At 37.1% G+C, this 17,886-nt stretch overlaps 1 protein-coding gene across 5 annotated transcripts in view; it reads left to right on the top strand.

Annotated features, from left to right (window-relative positions):
• Positions 1-17,886, top strand: part of usp54a (ubiquitin specific peptidase 54a) — a 57,242-nt gene that overhangs the window by 2,947 nt on the left and 36,409 nt on the right. For 3 of the 5 annotated variants that reach the window (XM_042501873.2, XM_042501871.2, XM_088086997.1), the window contains exon 1: positions 8,133-8,281. The exons of 1 other annotated variant lie outside the window; for it this stretch is intronic. The gene's annotated coding sequence lies outside the window, so the exon portion shown is untranslated. Of the gene's footprint in view, positions 1-8,132; positions 8,282-9,592; positions 9,615-17,886 lie in introns of those variants that run through there. One more of the 5 variants, XM_088086996.1, reaches the window with a different exon arrangement.

The raw sequence follows: 17,886 nt of genomic DNA, 5'->3' as shown, positions 1-17,886 counted from the left end.
CCTAACTGTCTATACACACACACGCACTTTGTGTGTGTATTAAGTGAGTCACAACTGTCCCGGGGCTGTGCGCGCGCGCGCGCGCGTGTGTGTGTGTATGTGTGTGTGTGTGTGTGTGTGTGTGTGTGTGGTACCATCATATGACTGGGAGAGTAAACAGTGTAGATGTTGTACAGTGGAAAGGTAAGGATGATGTCATGCAGGAAGTGGACATAGTGAAATGAAAGCACACACACACACACACACACACACACACACACACACACACTCACACACACACGCTGTAACTGTACCATATGCACGGTGTCACATGACAATTTGTTTAGTGTTCAGTCTCTTTTTTCTTTTTTTTTAAGTAGACCATTATTGAAAAAAGCAAACGTGAATATTTCACATTTTATTTATATAATGTGGAAATGTAATTTTTGATCACTTTTAACAATTCCTGAATGGTCAAAAATGCTTAAATTTAGTATAAAAGCTGTTCAACAAATGATATCAACCCCAAAACTCCTGCAACCAGTCATGAAACATGATTAAAATGGCTGTTATATACTTCTATAATAATGTTCGAAGCCCTGAAACACCAAACTTTCAAACGCTTAAACAGGCGCCTATAACCAAAACACAATGTTTATTATCTGTTTATTAAAGTAAAATCTGACCGTTTGAGAGAAAGAGTAGTTATGTGCACATCACAGAAGTGTAAGTCTGTCAAAAAACAGCGTACATAAAGGAAAAAGTGACACGTGCACACTTCATCCGTAAGTGTGCGGGCGCGACTTTTTTCCTCCAGAGAACCGTGACCCACACGACAGTTAAACTTTACAGACGTAACAAGTAAACTAATTATAAACGCTTTAAAGTCTGAACGTTCAGACTGTGTTTTTCACATCGTTGCTCAGCCGACACAATAAATGAGATCATAAAAACTCACAGCCGACTGAACACGACGACCTTCATGTTCGCGCCGTAACACCGTCGCTCTGTTTGAGTTCGTGGAAAAAGCTGTTGTGAATTTCTCCCACCATGACAAAGAAAAAGTACATCTACACAACACTGCGCTTAAGTTCATAACTGAGGTACTTGTACTTGTGTATTTTCATTTTCTGCTACTTTATACTTTACTCAGAGTATTAAAATGTCATCAGGCTAATAAATTTGTATTTTTATACATTAATTAAAGTAGTTAGAATGAGTCCCATCTTTACCACCTGCAACATTTAATAATTAACACATTAATGCATCAATCATTTTAATCTAATTATATTAGATTATTTATTACTCTTAAATGGGGCATTTTGTGTAATTAGTACATTTGGTACTCAGTAGTATATCATATATTAAAAACAGTATATTTTGATGCTAATGCATGACTTTTTCATGTAACAGAGTATTTGTACAGTGTAGTATTGCTACTTTTACTTAAGTAAAAGATCTGAGTACTTCTTCCATCACTCTATCTGGTTTTACAAGATAAAAAAAAAACGTGCAGATGAGATTTCTAAAAATATATAATCTTTAAGGACTTTTGGGGCTCCGTCAGTTGACCCTCACTGAGTACTTTTACTTTTGACATTTTAAGTTCACTTTGCTTGTAATAGTTCTGTTTTTAAGTAGGATTTTAAATGCAGAACTTTTACTTTAACACTTTTTTTTTTTTAAATTGCGGTATCACCATTATTACTGTATTTGTACTGTAAAAGAGTACTTCTTACACTACTGACCTAAAGTTATTAATAGAAGAACCTCAAGTTAAAATCTCGATTTAAAGCCTCTTTATGTCGATTTAAATTTCGCTTACATGATGCTAACGTAGAATAAACTTGTGATTAATGATTACCAGTCAGAATCACACTCACGCTGCAGCTTTTACTTGATTAACCCTTTGAAACCTGGATGGACAGTTTTTCAGTTTTTCTTGTTCTGCATTTGGACGCCTTTCATAATTATCTAAACCTTTGAAACCTAAACAAAAAGGTTTTATTGACAGGAAAACAACCTGAAAACGAATGTTTAAAAAGGAGGGGGAGAAATATTAGAAAAGTATTATTTTTTAAACAAGGAAAATGTATAAATAAATACATATTTATGATGATTGGACATTTATAATCAAAATATGTTACAGAATGCGTAATTTTAAAAAAAAAAAAAAAAAATTTTTATTTTTCCTTTTTTTCTCTCCAGATAATTTTCTTGTAACTTTTTACTAATTTGCGGCTAACTTTGAGGTCATTTCGTGTTAAGTTTCCCATTTCCTTCTTCCCAAGAATAAAGGATCTGAGTACTTGTACCACTATTTACTGTAAAGATGACTTAATGAATAGCGGGAAAAGTTCAGGCGGTAATATCATCATCATTAGTATTGTTTATTGTTTGAAACAGTCTGAAAATTCAGCAGAAGTAAACTGGTTCAAACAGGACACCCCCCACCACACACACACACACACACACACACACACACACACACACACACACACACACACACACACACACAGTAATGAGCAGGAAGGTCAGCAGTGTTTCCCTCTCAGACTCTTTGTATTCAAATGGCAGCAGCTTTTTGTCTGCGAGCTGAATGAGACGAGTCTTCGCTCTCACTCCGCTGAGCTCTTTGTTCGTCGCCACAAACACTGAGAGGGACAGTAACCATCAAACAACACTGCGAGAAGATGGAAGTGACTCACTGTTGTGTTTGAAAACACGTTCTGACAGCACAAACTGTTCACCGCAGTCCGTTACACAACCTCGGCTTCTCATCGGAAAAACAATATCATAGTCATCACAGTGAGCTGCGGCGAAACCGACACAGAAGCTGTCAAAAACTGGAATAAAACGTGCTCGTCTTCACATCAAAGCACGAGAAATAATGTGAGGATTGAAAACAATTAGTGCATGTGCAGGATACGAAGAAACAAATTAATTTATATTCATATATTTCAGAAAACTTGCCAAATAGAAAGAATAGAAAAAATAATGTTTGATGTGGGTGTTTGCAAAGTAGGGTAAAATATTGTGAGGAGATTTTTTTTCTTTTCTCAATAAAGTTTAGATATTTTGGGAAAAAAAGTTGTAATGTTAGAATAAAGTTGTATTTTTCAAAACAAAGTCACAGTATCAAAATTTAGAGTCTTAATTTTACATGAAAAAAAATTTGTGTAGAAAGTAAAGTCATAATATGATAAAAGTAAAGTGGAGGTTTTACTAGAATAAAGTTACTTTGTTAATCAAGAATTACATAATCTGTCAGCTAAAAATGCACATAAATGAAAATTCTAATAATTTAAACACATTTCTCCAAATTTATTTTGCAAATGTTATTCTTACTATTTTTAGTTGCACTGTGAGTTGTATGAACTTCTTTCAGATACTTGTACTTTACACCTCTGACAGTGATTCTTTAGTGTAAAAGTACTTTTAATTTCACTACAGGTGGTTCATAAGTAAAAAAAAAACAGCTGTTGTATGGTGATTTATCTCACATGATTCCTTCAAAGTAAAAGCATAAAATATTTTACTTTTTGTGGGAAAATACACTTATAGCTGCACTAATTTGACAATTTCCTTCTCTGTGACCGTTGTTTTCTATCTTTGGCGTCCCACTAATCACTGTTGTGCGTGTGCTGTGACCTCTGACCTCCATTCTGCTGCTCGCCCTGCGTCGTCTGATCCTCTGTGGATTGTAACAGTCAGTTTTAATGTCTCAACAGAGAGCGGAAAAAGCGATTATTAAACATTTTTAAAGCGGACAGAGTGTGACACACACACAGGAGCCCGTGAACGGATGATGTGTTGCTTGTTGACAGTAGTTTTCATTCTGCATTGTGTTCGCTCTCCCGGGTTTTATCCGTATTTATGCACCTGTTGACAAACTGCAGCTGCGTCCAGAGTGAGAAATAACCTCTAACTTTTAGGGACTCTGTTGGCCTCCTGACCTTTCATCCAGCGCCACCCTCAGGACGAACTTCACGCAGATGTTTTCAGGTGTTTTCAGCCAGCTTTGTTGTCTTTAGCAGATAACATCTGTTGACTCAAACCTGCTCCCACAAACGTCAGAGCGATAAACGTCATGTCATCGTGTTTCTGTCACATCGCGGTGGAACTTCTCACCGGGGGGTTAAAAATGAGCCGCGCCTTTTCCTCTGCTGGAAACTCTGAGAGCTGCCGCTGTGCTTTTAATTTGAAAACATCCTGTGACATTAAAGTCAGCTAATTGAGTCATTTTATCTCATTCTGTGCAGGTTTTATTCACGAGTAAATGTAGGTTACTGAGACAGAGTCCGGCTCTGAGACAGTGATTTAAAGCATGTTGTAATACTCATGAAGTAGTACTGGTTCTATACATGTACTGTGTGTACTGTGTACAAAACAAGCACCAACCTAATCGATCAATTAAATCATAATCTATAATACTACATTATGTTTTACCGTCAGATAAATGTAGTGGAAAAAAAATTACAAAATTATGTTATGAAGAAGGAGTAAAAAGTACATAAAATGGAAATACTCAAGTTCAAGTACCTCAGATTCACAGTACTTGATTAAATGTACTAATAGAGAGAAAGACAAAAACAAAAAGAGACTTTTATCTGACAGCACATGTGACCTGAATCATCGAGTGCACTGAAACCAGAGAAATGTTCCCTCCGTGATCGATATAGAGGATAATAAGCGAGGCCTCTGCACGGCTCTATTTAGCCCCGTTCGGCCCACTTCAGCCCACTTCAGCCCCGTTTAATAGAAACCAGGCTGAGGAGTTTCCACCAGAGGAATGTTTGTGGTTCAGATCTGATCTCCACCCAAACACTCGGCTCAGCTCCACATGAGACAAACTGCGCCTTCATGTTTTATTTCATTAAACATCATGAATTTATTTTTAACCGCATTTTGACTCCGCGCCGACCCTCTCACATATTTCACCCGCCTGTTTACACTGCTCTTATGAAGCTCTGCTAACTCCAGTGGATATTGTGTTTTTACAAGCACTGTTGGATCTGGCAGCAGCAATTGGCCGTCGTTAGCAGAGAGAGAACCACCACAGAGATTTTATTGATATATTACTGCGGATGCCTAATGTTTTATATGAGAAAGAAAATCTAAGATGTACAGACAGGAAGCTAAAAAATGAAGTTTTATGGTTTTCCAGTCAGCTCTTTTTTAAAGCTCCGATTAAAGTTTAGTCCATATAACAATATTAATATAATCCAATTAGAAGGAAAATACCAAAATACCAATATGCAATGTGCTAGATTAATGCGTTCATCACAGGCGAGAGCTGAGGAGAAACAACTGAAGGTCTCTTAGCTTTTACAGACGGGAAAAAGTGTTAAATTAGTGAGAAATTAGCTAAATTTTGATGACGTTACAGTGATGAAAAGAGTCAAGAAAGAGGTGCTTTAATGTAGTTTGGTAGAAGAAAATAGTTCCTAAATGAAACTGCTTACAACAAGGTGTGTGGATTATCTTGAGTAACTGGGTCATGATTTCTGGAAAGAGACATCACTGTTGAGTTTTGTTTTTTTGGGGGTTTTTTGGGAGGGAGGCGGGGTAGAGAGAAGACAGATATCTCCAGCTCTCTGCAATTTACACCAAAATAATCTAGACTGATAATTTGTGTTAGAGATTTTAATTTTTTTAATTTATTTTTTTTCTTATTTTGGGGTGAGCTATCCCTTTAATGTGTTTTAGTATAGTGCGCAATTTTTAAAAAAATTGATTTAATTTTATTTGCACACTTTACATCCAATTTCTCTCGGGATGAATAAGGTTTTGTGGGGTTTTTTTGTGTTTTTTTGTTTTTTTGGGGGGCACCAAAATAATCCAGACTGATAATTAACACTAGAGATTTTTAAAAATTTTATTTAAGGGTGAGCTCTCCCTTTAACCTTATTTATAACATTTATTTTTTTAATTTAATTTTATTTTCACGCTTTCCCTCCAATTTTTTTTCTCAGGATAAATAAAGTTTTATTTTATCTTGTATATATTTTTATCTCGCACAATGTGGTCCTGTTGACAGGAGTGTCAGATCAGAAAACACTTTCATGTGTCGTCGAGGACACGGACAAACGTCTTACTCTGATTCTCAAACAGTAAGAAATAAGCATAACTTACCCAAAAAGTTAACTCCTCAGGACTTTGTCAGTGTTTGAGTGGTTAAATGTTTGTTGTCATTGGACAGCGGTGGTTTGTAAACTCGTATTAGATTTCATTTTCACAGTGACAAAAAAAAACATAAATCAGTTTATTTATGTGGTGGCTTCATTAGTGTCTGTTGTCACAGTTGTATTTGCAGCTGTCGCTCATGCATGAATATTGGTTTTAGTCTTTCAGAATCACATCACATAGAAATATGAGACGCGTTTTTATAGTGTTTGCAGAAACTGATAAAGTATTAATAAGTCAGAATCAAATATTTATCCGACTGATTTACCTGTTAATGAATAATTAAACACGCTATAATGACTTGTTGAACAGTGCATGTGTGAGTCAGAGGTTTATTATAATGAACATGTTAATTATGAGCATTATGAGTCTTCCTGCGGTGTGTGTTGTGGCAGGCTGTTGTGTGCTGCCATGTATCGATGCTGACATGTCCTCCTGTGTTTCTAATGTGATCAATACCGTAATCAATACACACACATGCTGTTAAAGCACAACTCATAGGTTTAACTCCTGAGTGACTTTATGTCCAACATTAGACTCCAGTGATTATACACTGATTTTATAATGATAGAAGCTCCTGAGTGTGCTGACCAAATTTGATCTTAAACAGGGCTTAAAGGTCCAGTGTGTAAAATTTCGGGGGATTTAGTGGCATCTTGTGGTGAGTATCGCAGATTGCCACCAGATGAAACTTCTCTTGGTTGGAAATGCTTCTGTATTTGTTGTTCAGGAGGTTTTTACTGTGAGCTGAACTATCTGCAGAGATCTCCTCCTCTCCAAAACAAACTGACCAGGTGCTTAAAACTCATTAAAACACTGAATATGTTGTAATTTATCTTATGTCAAAACATTGAAATTATGATCAAGGACAAAATCTGGACCCTGTGGCTGGACCACCTGGGAATCACTGTTTTGAACTATACATAGTCCTTTTTAACTAACTAACAAATATAATTAAATAAAAACATAAGTATATAAAATAAATCCACCTATCTAGTTGTCTGTCTTCTAATTTTTGTTGTTTTTTTTATTAGGCCTATATTCTTTATTATACTAACATTTCAAAGGAGGATTTTACATTTAACAGTGTATTTTTATTGTGTATTGTTTTCATTGTGTATCTATCTATCTAATTTTTATGTTGTTTTTTTTCTATATATTCCTCATTATACTAACATTTAAATTGAGGACTTTTACATTTAACAGTGTATTTTTTATTGTGTATCTATGATTCTAATTTTTGTTGTTTTTTTAATTAGGCCTATATTCTTTATTATACTAACATTTAAAAGGAGGACTTTTACATTTAACAGTGTATTTTTTTTATTGTGTATTGTTTTTATTGTGTATCCATCTATCTAATTTTTATGTTGGTTTTTTTAAAAAAAAAATATATTCCTCATTATACTAACATTTAAAAGGAGGACTTTTACATTTAACAATGTATTTTTATTCTGTATTGATTTTATTGTGTATCTATCTAATTTTTATGTTGTTTTTTTTAACTACATATTCTTTATTATACTAACATTTAAATTGAGGACTTTTACATTTAACAGTGTATTTTTTATTGTGTATCTATGATTCTAATTTTTTTTTTTTTTTTTTACTAGGCCTATATTCTTTATTATACTAACATTTAAAAGGAGGACTTTTACATTTAACAGTGTATTTTTACTACATGTTCTTGGTTTACACTTTAGTACACTTTAGTAACATTTAAAAGGAGGACTTTTATATTTAACAGTGTATTTTTATTGTGTATTGTTTTTATTGTGTATCTATCCAATTTTTTTTTTTACTATATATTCTTTATTATACTAACATTTAAATTGAGGACTGTTACATTTAACAGAGTTTTTTTTTTATTGTGTATTAGTACTTGTGCTGAAGTAAAGTATACAAATACTTGAGACACACATACAGAAACACACGCTCACATGTTGACACGCACGCACGCGCTCGTGCTCGCGCACAGTGCTGCAGGTAGTAGCCCCTCCCCCCTCCGCGCTGCCGCTTTAAACACAATAAACCGCCGCTTCTCCTCCGGAGCTCTGGACAAACTCGCCTCAGGTCAGCCGGGATTCCTGCTTCTCCTGCGGGCTGCAGGTCACAGGTGAGCCGCTCATAAACGTCCATGTTGCTGTTTTTTTCCGTCTGCGTGCGTGTAGATTTGAACGCAGCAGCCGTTACTCTCATTCACCGGCGTTAGCTAGTACTACGCTGTCGGTACCGGTTACAAACACGGCTCGGTAGTGAGCGTCACGCTAACGTGCTGTGAATATCCAGACGGATTCGGTGTTTTTGTGCTTTTGGCTGAACTCAGAGATGAAATATTCGGTTAAAACGGAGCAGGGATGCTGCTCTGCCCTCATTGTTCTCCGTGAAGTTTGCTGGAAGTGATGTAATGTAGCCCCGGTGCCTCTCCGTGAGCGGAGCCAGCTCTGCCCCGGACTGCGTTTAAAAAAACTGCGTTTTAAGTGCTACGTCGTCTGTCAGCAAGTGTTCATATGACGAGGAGATAATTTGGTTTGGTGTGCTTGTGGTTAATGCGACCACCTGCAGAATTTTGTGTTTTAATTGAAACTCAATCTCAGGTTTCTACTCCTAATGTTCATCACTGTTTAAGTAGAAGGGACTTACGGGAATACAGACGAAGCAGTTTTAAATTTGACGTATTTTCCTGGTGAATTCGTGCCGTGAGGTGGATCTGATTTATGCCGATTTAAAAAGTGTTACATGTGCACCTCTAAAAGTACCTGTTTTATGTTCTTATGCGACTCCACATTAACATATGAGTAAATAAACTTTATTTTGAGACATTTGTGAACGGAGTTTGGTGTGGTGGTAGAATAATTTAACGGGGAAAGATGTTTTGGAATCCGCTTTTGGCATTCCTGTGTGCAGACTCAGGTCTCCCGTGGTTCAGACTCTGAGTTGGTTGCTAATAATTGCTAGTTCTTGTGTTTCAACATGAATCATCAGTATAAATTTAGGTTTGAATGACAAAAACAGCAGAGTCAGTTTTAAGACAGAATAAAACAACCTGTAGGTCCAGTCGGAGGAGCAGTAATGGACTCCTGCTTTTTAAATGAATGAATCGGTGATGCGTCACTTCTCATGGATGCTTCTGTGGAAGTGGGAGCTGGTGTTTTGCAGAAATTGGGAGTTTTTGTGATGTGTTTTGGTTACTCTGAGTGCAGCCACCCCAGTTTTAAATTAAAGGCACATTATTCAGCAGTATTCATGGGAAAATAATGTGTTGAAAGAACAGGAGGAGGAGCTCCTCCCAGTCTGGGTGATTTACTGGTTATTCACTCAACTGGTGGAGGCTGCTGCAGCTGGGAGGAATGTGAGGGAGTGTAAATTAGAACAATACATTCACAACAGGGGATGTGACAGAGGGGAAACAACTCTGAGTGTCGTGGCTTGGACAAACTGGAAAAGAGGTTTGTGAATTTAAAGGGGGGAAAGTTTCAAAATTACCACTCTACCATGAAATCAGAGGAGCTCCATCTATCAGAGTATTGATGGATTGATGACCTGCTGTGGTGAAGATTCACCCCATGTACGCCTGGTATTAACATGAGATCTGTATCTCCATATCAGTGGTGGAGGAAGTACTCAGATCCTTTCCTAAGTAGAAATACTATTGTCTAAAAAATACTTCTGTACAAGTAAAAGTCCTGAATTCAAATTTGTCATCATGTATTTTGAGTATAAAAAGTACTCATTATGCAAATTGGCTCTTTTAAGTATGGTATTTTCTGTTATTTAGTTTTATCACTACGAAATACATGTAAGAGCGTTTCATGTTGTAGTTTTTTGTAGATGCTTTATACTGCTGTGTAGCACTGCATAATATCATAAAAGCGAATCATGTGTTGTTTTTTTTATATCAAATAGTTGTATACCAGCAATGTTTTGAAAATTTGACACACCTTAAAAAACAACTATTTATCCACCTTCCTCTCAAACTTTCATCACTTCATAGCTGGAGTTTGAAACTAAAATTATCTCACAGTATGCATCTTTAAAGTCTTTTAATGCTGTTGTTTAATGTAATGTTGTATTTCATGTATTACTGTATTGACATTTAGCATGATCAGTCACAGAGGCAGTTGTTGCATGTGTTACCTCATTTTCATTGTGAATATTTTTTTGTGTGTTTGTATAGTAATTTACAATATGAACAACTTTGAGCTATATTAGAAATATAATAGCAGGCCTACAGCCAGTTGGTGCAACTTCCAACATTTCTTGCCGTTAATAAAACATGATTTTTAAAGTGTTTAAAAACATCACACTAATCAGGATTTAAATTAAAGCGCTATAATTAAAAGTAATTGCTACATCTGTTTTGGCTAGAAGTCAATGTCCTACAGTCACACTATAATAATCTTTATTGTGCCAGATGTTGCTTGACTCGAGCGGTCAGTGTTGAGACCCAGAATCAGTAAAAAATATTAAGTTGAGCAGCTGGTTACCTGCACAGGGAGTTGATGATTGGTCTTTCTGTATGTTTGAGATGATTTCCTCACTTAAATCTGCCTCGACTTCAACATGAGACTCACCAGAAGAAGGTTTTCCTCTTAATTTTGGTTTCAGTCTGATGTGGAGTTGATCCTGCTGGTGTCTTTACATGCAGTCACTATTCACCACCGCTCAAGTGTCCTTGACTGAGTCAAGACGTCGACTTGTCTTAGAGTCTCGGAGGGACACGACAAGAAGCTAATTCCTCTTTTCACTGGGTGGAATTAAGTGATTGAAGTGCTCCACATTCCCAAATTCTCTGAGTTATTTTGGTGCAGTTGCAGCTCTGAAGGACGGCTGTATATTCATGAGCTCTCCTTTTTAGTCATTAGGCTCCAAATCTTCCCCCCAGACTGACTGCCAACGAGGTCAGCAGCAAGAAGAGCTTCAGTTCGTGCGCCCAGAAAGCATCTTAGAAAATATTTAACTTTAGAGATTCTCTCAAGAGCTTCATGAAAATAAGATGCACAGATTTAATTTAAGTCGTGTCCTGAGGAAGCAAAAAAAAAAAAAGGCTGTAGCTTTAAATGCATACAGGCTGCAGAGAATTCCTTACCATTTATATTCTTAATCTCTTTTTCTCCTTAATATTTTCATTTTCCTCTCCACCGTCTCAACGTCACCTCAAACTATTGAGTGTCTCCTCCCTCGGTCTCAATCTTGCACTTTTCATTTTTAGAGATATCGATGTTGATATGGTGGAATAAACATTACACAGATGTTTATTCTAATTAGAGCTAAAATGAGTAGTTGATCAAAAGGGAAATCGATTGAGAAAATAACTGTTTTGATAATTAAAAGTCATTTTTAAGGTAAGAATGCACTGCAGAGATTCAGCTTCTGAAATGTGCCAACTTCTTATGTTTTTTTTTTTTTAACATGCTGCATGTTAACCCTTTGACACCTAAAGCGACGTCACTATTCTTGTGCTATTTTCAGACACCTTTCACAAGTATTTAACCCTTTGTACAAAAACACGGGGAAGAAAGGCGATGACTAGCTTGGTAAAAATATTTTCCATAATTGCAAGAAACTATTAGATTTAGAAAATTATTTTTAAAAAGCTAAGGAAAAATGCTTACGGAAAAATAAAACAGCTAGGGAAAAATTATATTTATAATTATCATAATTATTTATTTGTAAAATTATGTTACAGAGTTATAACTTTCAAGCATTTAATTTACTTATTGCTGTTTTTTTGTGGACTAATTTTCAGTTAATTTCTGTTTTAACATTTTACAAATTTCTTACTAATTTTCAAGTCATTACTCACTTTGTTGCTCATTGCCTTCTTCCCATGTTTTTTCAAGTAAACAAGCCAATTTACTCAAGTTTCAAAGGAGAAAATGTTTTTTATGTTGCTTCATATTAGAACCATAATGTCTCCTGTTGAAAAACACAGTGCATTTTCTACCTCTTGATCAAAAATGCCACAGTCTTTTTTTTCCTCTCCTTTTTTTTGTGTGGTCGTGAAGCACCAGTTTCAAAAGTATTTTCATCTTCCAGCTGCATAGAGTTCAGTATTTTTTAAAACTGCTGCAAATTCCCACATTTGAGAACCTGTATGATTTGGGGCATTTTGCTGATTGCTGCAGCTCTGAAACAAAGACTTTTGCATACAAGTGAATTTCTTCACCATTTATTTCAAGTCTGTGTCCCAGTGTGCGGTGGCCATAAGATGCAATATTTCCAGTTTGAGTCTAGCCAGTGTCCTTTGTTGCATCTTTTTCCATCATTTCCTTTCGCTCTGCTTCTGCTGTCTCATCATTACAATGCGGGCGCCCAAAAATTAATAAAAAAGTGTCCAGTAAGCCGACGCAGTGAGCAAGCATGCGTAACCGAATGATTATTGAACGGGAACATCTGACTTTCCTACTGTGAAATGTCGACTGTGAGAAAGGTCTATACAGCTGTTGTGAATGTGGAGTCACTGCAGCTCTGATGCTTTCACTGGTGTTGCTGTGTTTAGTAAATTTCGCTGTGAAAGTCTGAACAGCAGCTTGGTGAAAACGGGAATGAAAACGAATGAAGTCTGGCAGCTGTGAACTCACCTGACGGGACAGACTCAATCAGATCAATACACTGTCTGTCTGTCTGCTGCCAGACCCTTTATCTCTGCCTCTCCATGTCTCCATCCCTGCTGGCTTCATCCCAGCGTTCCCAGTGTTCCCAATAGTATCTAGTCTCCTGGCAGCTCTCCCGTCAGCCCTGCAGAGTGGCTGCATGGAGCCGGCACTGAGCCAGCCTGGCGAATTAGAGGTGATTATAGCAGTGTGCGTGTCTTTTGTGTGTGTGTGTGCGTGTCTTTTGTGTGTGTGTGTGTGTGTGTGTGTGTGTGTGTGTGTGTGTGTGTGTGTGTGTGTGTGTGTGTTGTGGCTGTAAAGCCTCTGCGACAGACTGTCATTTTGTTATATAACCAATTTTACACCAAATCAGCCTCAGCGCTCACCAGGAGAGGAAGTGACCTCTAACCAGATGAACTAATCCTGACTCTCTGATTGGTTAGAGTGCCGTCCAGGTATTCAGACGCCATGCGGGTCCCATTTCATTTAAGTCCCCATGTGAAAGTGAAGACAGGTTTCTGTCAGTTTTAAATAAATTAATCTAATCCCAGTATTTTGGTGAAATGATGATTTGAACATCAGAGCCAAGGGGACAGGGACACAACCAAGCCCCAGGAAGCGCGCCAGGCTCGGGAAAGAGACGTCTGCAAATCAGATACGACTCTAATGCGCATGCCTTGTGGGCCAGTAGAGCCGGGTATTTTATGCCCGAAAAAAGAGCTTTTTTTTGCTTCATGTGTCAATGAGCAGCTCTTGTATGAATGAACGAGGCCCCGCCTCCATGGCCAGGCACATGAGCATTGTGCATCAAATCAGACCTACGTTACCTTTGACCTTCTTCAGGTTTGAAAAACTGCTTCAACTCCGTCAGCTGCTGCTGCTGTTGCGGCACAGCCGGCACTCTTCATCATCATCTACTTAAAGCACTCCTAAACTTTGTAGCAAAAGTCAAAAATAGTAGTCCAATGTTGAAATCAGAGTTATAATTGGCAGGATGAGACCAAGTTATCAAAATAAACGAGTCTGCATACGGTTTCATTGTGATTGGTTACTTATTAATTGACTAATATATCAAGAGTTTTCTGTTGTGTTCAGCCTGTATATTATGATCTGATTTATTAAACTCCCAAATATTAATAACAGTAAAAGCCTCAAAAATGTAATTAAAGGACTGGATATTGGTACTTTAAGGTATTGGTACCAAGAAGTGTGGAAACATCTCCAGTCAAATCATAATTTAATGGTGACAGCCCGCCACGAATAAATGAATGTGTGGGAAACCCTGTTATTAAGCAGACATGATAACAGCCGTAATGTGAATTTTAAAGGGACTGTTCACCAAAGTCAGAGGGGCTGTAGAAAGTAGTTTCCATAAAAACTTTTCTCTTGTATGCTTTTGGAATAAATTGATTTTTTTAAACTTATTGTTTAAATACTGTGGGCAGGATAGGATAATTTTGGGAAATAAAAAATATTTAATTGTGGTTTTTCTGACCACTATTGGAAAAAGTAGAGAAAATGTAGACGAATAATCTCATGTTTGTAAAGTTATTACATTAATGATATTATTATAACATAGACAACAGCTGCATAGTTGGCCAGTTGTTGTAATAATGCAAGTTGCATGCTGACAACCCCGAATTAAACTGTACTTTTCAGTATTTTGTATTTCATCTTTGCCATGCATGGCTGTAAATTGGCACTTTTCACTCTTTCCTTAACAGTTCATAGACTAATTAATATAAAGAAAGTAATTACCGTATTTATCATTCATGAAAACAATAGTTGCAGCCTTTATCATCTTGTCGACTCTTTTCCTTTACCTCCATTGTTTTGGAGACGGATATCTTTAAACCTGGGCAAATAAAACCCAAATTGTCTGCATGAACGGACACCCCAATTAGGATTAAATGGCCCTTCAAAATAAAAGGCTCATTCTCTCATTTCCTGAAAAGTTTTTAATACAGATTTTAGTTTTATTATCAGGAAACAGAGATATCAGTGCAGTCATGTTTGTGTGCTTTCCGCTCAGTTATTCAGTGTGAATGTCACCAGGGTTTTATCAAGGTCCATTTCTCTAATCCTGCTGGCTCCATAAGCCCCTAACTGCCTCTCACATAGTCTTAATTTTGCACTTCTTTCCGTTTTTTAATTAACATTTCACTGGTGTTGATTCGACCTTGGGACCCTAATGTGTTTCTGTAGGATAAAAAGCTGTAATCATTCAGGAGAAAGAGGTTTTTCCTCCTCACTTCTGTGACATTATGGCAGCTGGAAACGGCTCCTCCATGCTTCATAAATGTCATCAAAACATTTTGTCTCCATTCAGCTGCTTTCAAGACTTTTTACTCCAGGTTCCCAAACTCGGGTTCACTAAGACTAAATGCTTTCTCTTGTGAAATGAGGAATGGATAGATTTTTACTCCACATGAGGACGTGCAAACATGATAATTTCACCACCAACAGTGAATTAACTCATTGGCATTTGTCTTCAGTCTCAGTTTTGTGTTTGCGTTTGTTGGGCAGTGCTCTGTATCATGTGCCTAGGCTTGTTACTGACATTTGCAAGATTTTTCGATGCTATTATGTGTTTTTAAATGGGAATATCTAAATGTTAACTCGTCACTGTGGCTGTTTTTAAAATTGGTACAGTTGTTTGTTTCAGTGGATTTATGTTGCTCTCTTTGCCTCGTCCATGGAAGTCTCCAATTCTGTTTTTTTTGTCCGTCTACAGTAAGCATTGGTCTCTGTTACCTCTCTGTGACCAATAGGGATGGCTGATATGGCTTTACGGTAATATCATAATATTTTTAGGCCTTATATCGATACTAAAATACAAAATTATTAAATGAAAATACAGTTACAAATAAAGAAGCCACTGCAATAAAATTGAATCACATAAACTACTGTTAGAATAAAGTTTAATAAAACACTGTTATATTGTTAAATACAATGAAGTATAAAGTTAAATTAAGCACTGTTACACTGAAGTTAAATAATGCATCATTATAATTAAATAAATTAAAACTGAGCCCATGGTGCTATTATTTTGAAGAACTGGGTTCGTCACACAAAGCGTTAATAAACAATATTGCATAACAATTGAAGACATCAACTTGAGCTTTAATTATTTATAATAGCCCCACAGGTTGTTTGTTTTTTTTACTTTTTTATTGGCCAAAAATGGGATTTGATAAGCGTATTGATTCTGTTTATGGATGTGTTTCTTTATTGATTCCCTTATGGATTACTGAGCAATTTTGTGTGTGGAAAACATTAGGCTTACACAGATTTTCGACATTAACCTAACTGCTTTATTATCTCTGGGTCTGAACACGGTGTAGAAACTGTAGAAAGGAGGCATGCATGTAACTCCAGTGTTTATCCTTTTTCTTAGTCAAAGAAAAAACCTGCTAAGCCTGCCTGTGTGGTGTTGATGTTATTTATACCATAGGATAATGGTAAAGGATGAGCTTCTCGGTTGGGAAGCAGAGGCACTGGTGCGTGTAGTGCCAGAAACATCACATTTTGGGACTTTGAGACCATGATGGGTGAAGATTTTATAGCATTTTGCTGTTGTTTCCACCCTGTTTTGAAATGATAATTTTGCAAACATTTGAAGCAGAACTGTTTTCGTCTTTCTTTGTGAAATTAAGCTTTGGACCGTTTTTGCCTCTCCACCTCCACACCTTCTTGTTGCCAGCAGTGCAGGTTTCCAGCAGTGCAGATGCGTTAGATGTACTAGTTGTTTTGTAATGCACAACTGTCACACACTAGAAAAACATGCCGGCATCAATAAAACTAACGTTAAATTTCGGAGGCATGCAATTCCAATGGATCAGGCAATTTGGATGCAGTTCTCAGCTGGACCTGGTTCCTATTCTCATTCCTGTTAATGACCAGATTAAAATAATCCAACGCTAGTTGTTAAAGATAATAATTGGATTTGCTGGAACCAGTGAATTTTGGTATCAAAACAAAAGATAAATGAAAGATTTTACCAGTTATTGAAATAAGTGTGAATTCATTTTGTTGATCAACTGATTGACTTTTTCTAGAGGCAGCAAATTCTCTCATTATTTTTAGGCTTTGCACTGCTGGCTGTTTGATTTATTGAAAAAATTAGTTCTGGTCTCAATCTTCGTGACTCAAATACAAGCTCACTTTATGCTGGTGGCTGCTGCGTCTGTTGAAGGCGGTTTGATCTGTTTGTTGTCGGCAAAAGCTAAATGCATTAAAAACGGTTTCTCTCAGGTTCACCGCTGCTTCTGCTTTAAACTGCTGACCTGCTGCAATTAGTAAGACTAATGTTGTTAATGGAGGAGCAACAGACAGAAATACAGACAGACAATAACATACACACACACACACACACACATGCGCACGCACACACACAGACAGTTAAATCCTGTGCAGACAGACAGAGTCTGATCAGGCTAATCCTTCCTCACCTCCCTCTGCTCTGACCGGCAGTTTACCTCTCTCACAGACAACATAACACACACACACACACACACACACTCACACACACTCACTCACACACACACACAATTCCCATCTCTCTCCCTTTGTTGATTCATTCATGAACTTATTTATTTACTTTGAGAAAGCTTTAAACTCAGCTTTCGAGAAGAAGCCATTTGACTCTTTGTTGTGGCGGACTGCTGAGCATCATGGGAGTTCTGACTGGTTTGTTTTCACGTTTAAAGCTGGCAGCTTGAGAAAAGGTCAAAGGTTTACCGTAGCTTTGTCTCAAATCTTTTTCAGCATGTCTTCATGCATATGTTTCACTTTAATCAGTTTGCTCACTGAGATATTCTGATGGTTCAGATGTTTGAAGTGTAAATCTGATGAGCGGTTGTTTATAATTCAGCACTTCACTGTGAGTGTCGCTGCTCTGCTGTCAGTCGACTTTTACTGCCTGGATCCTCTGAGTCATAAAGATAAACTTCAGCTTAATACTGTGTGTGTGTGTGTGTGTGTGTGTGTGTGTGTGTGTGTGTGTGTGTGTGTGTGTGTGTTTGTCGTCCTGTCAGCTGATCCTCTTGTAGTAAACAAGCGCTCCCTGGAGTGACACCTCCCTGGTCTCACACACATATATGTATGTACATGTTCAGAAGGACAC

The sequence above is a fragment of the Plectropomus leopardus genome, chromosome 13, assembly GCF_026936395.1.
Source record: "Plectropomus leopardus strain MGB_pleo_1.0 chromosome 13, ASM2693639v1, whole genome shotgun sequence".
Lineage (NCBI taxonomy): Eukaryota > Metazoa > Chordata > Actinopteri > Perciformes > Serranidae > Plectropomus > Plectropomus leopardus.
Note: the sequence above shows the minus strand (reverse complement) of the source record. Positions and strands in the feature narration are given on the sequence as shown.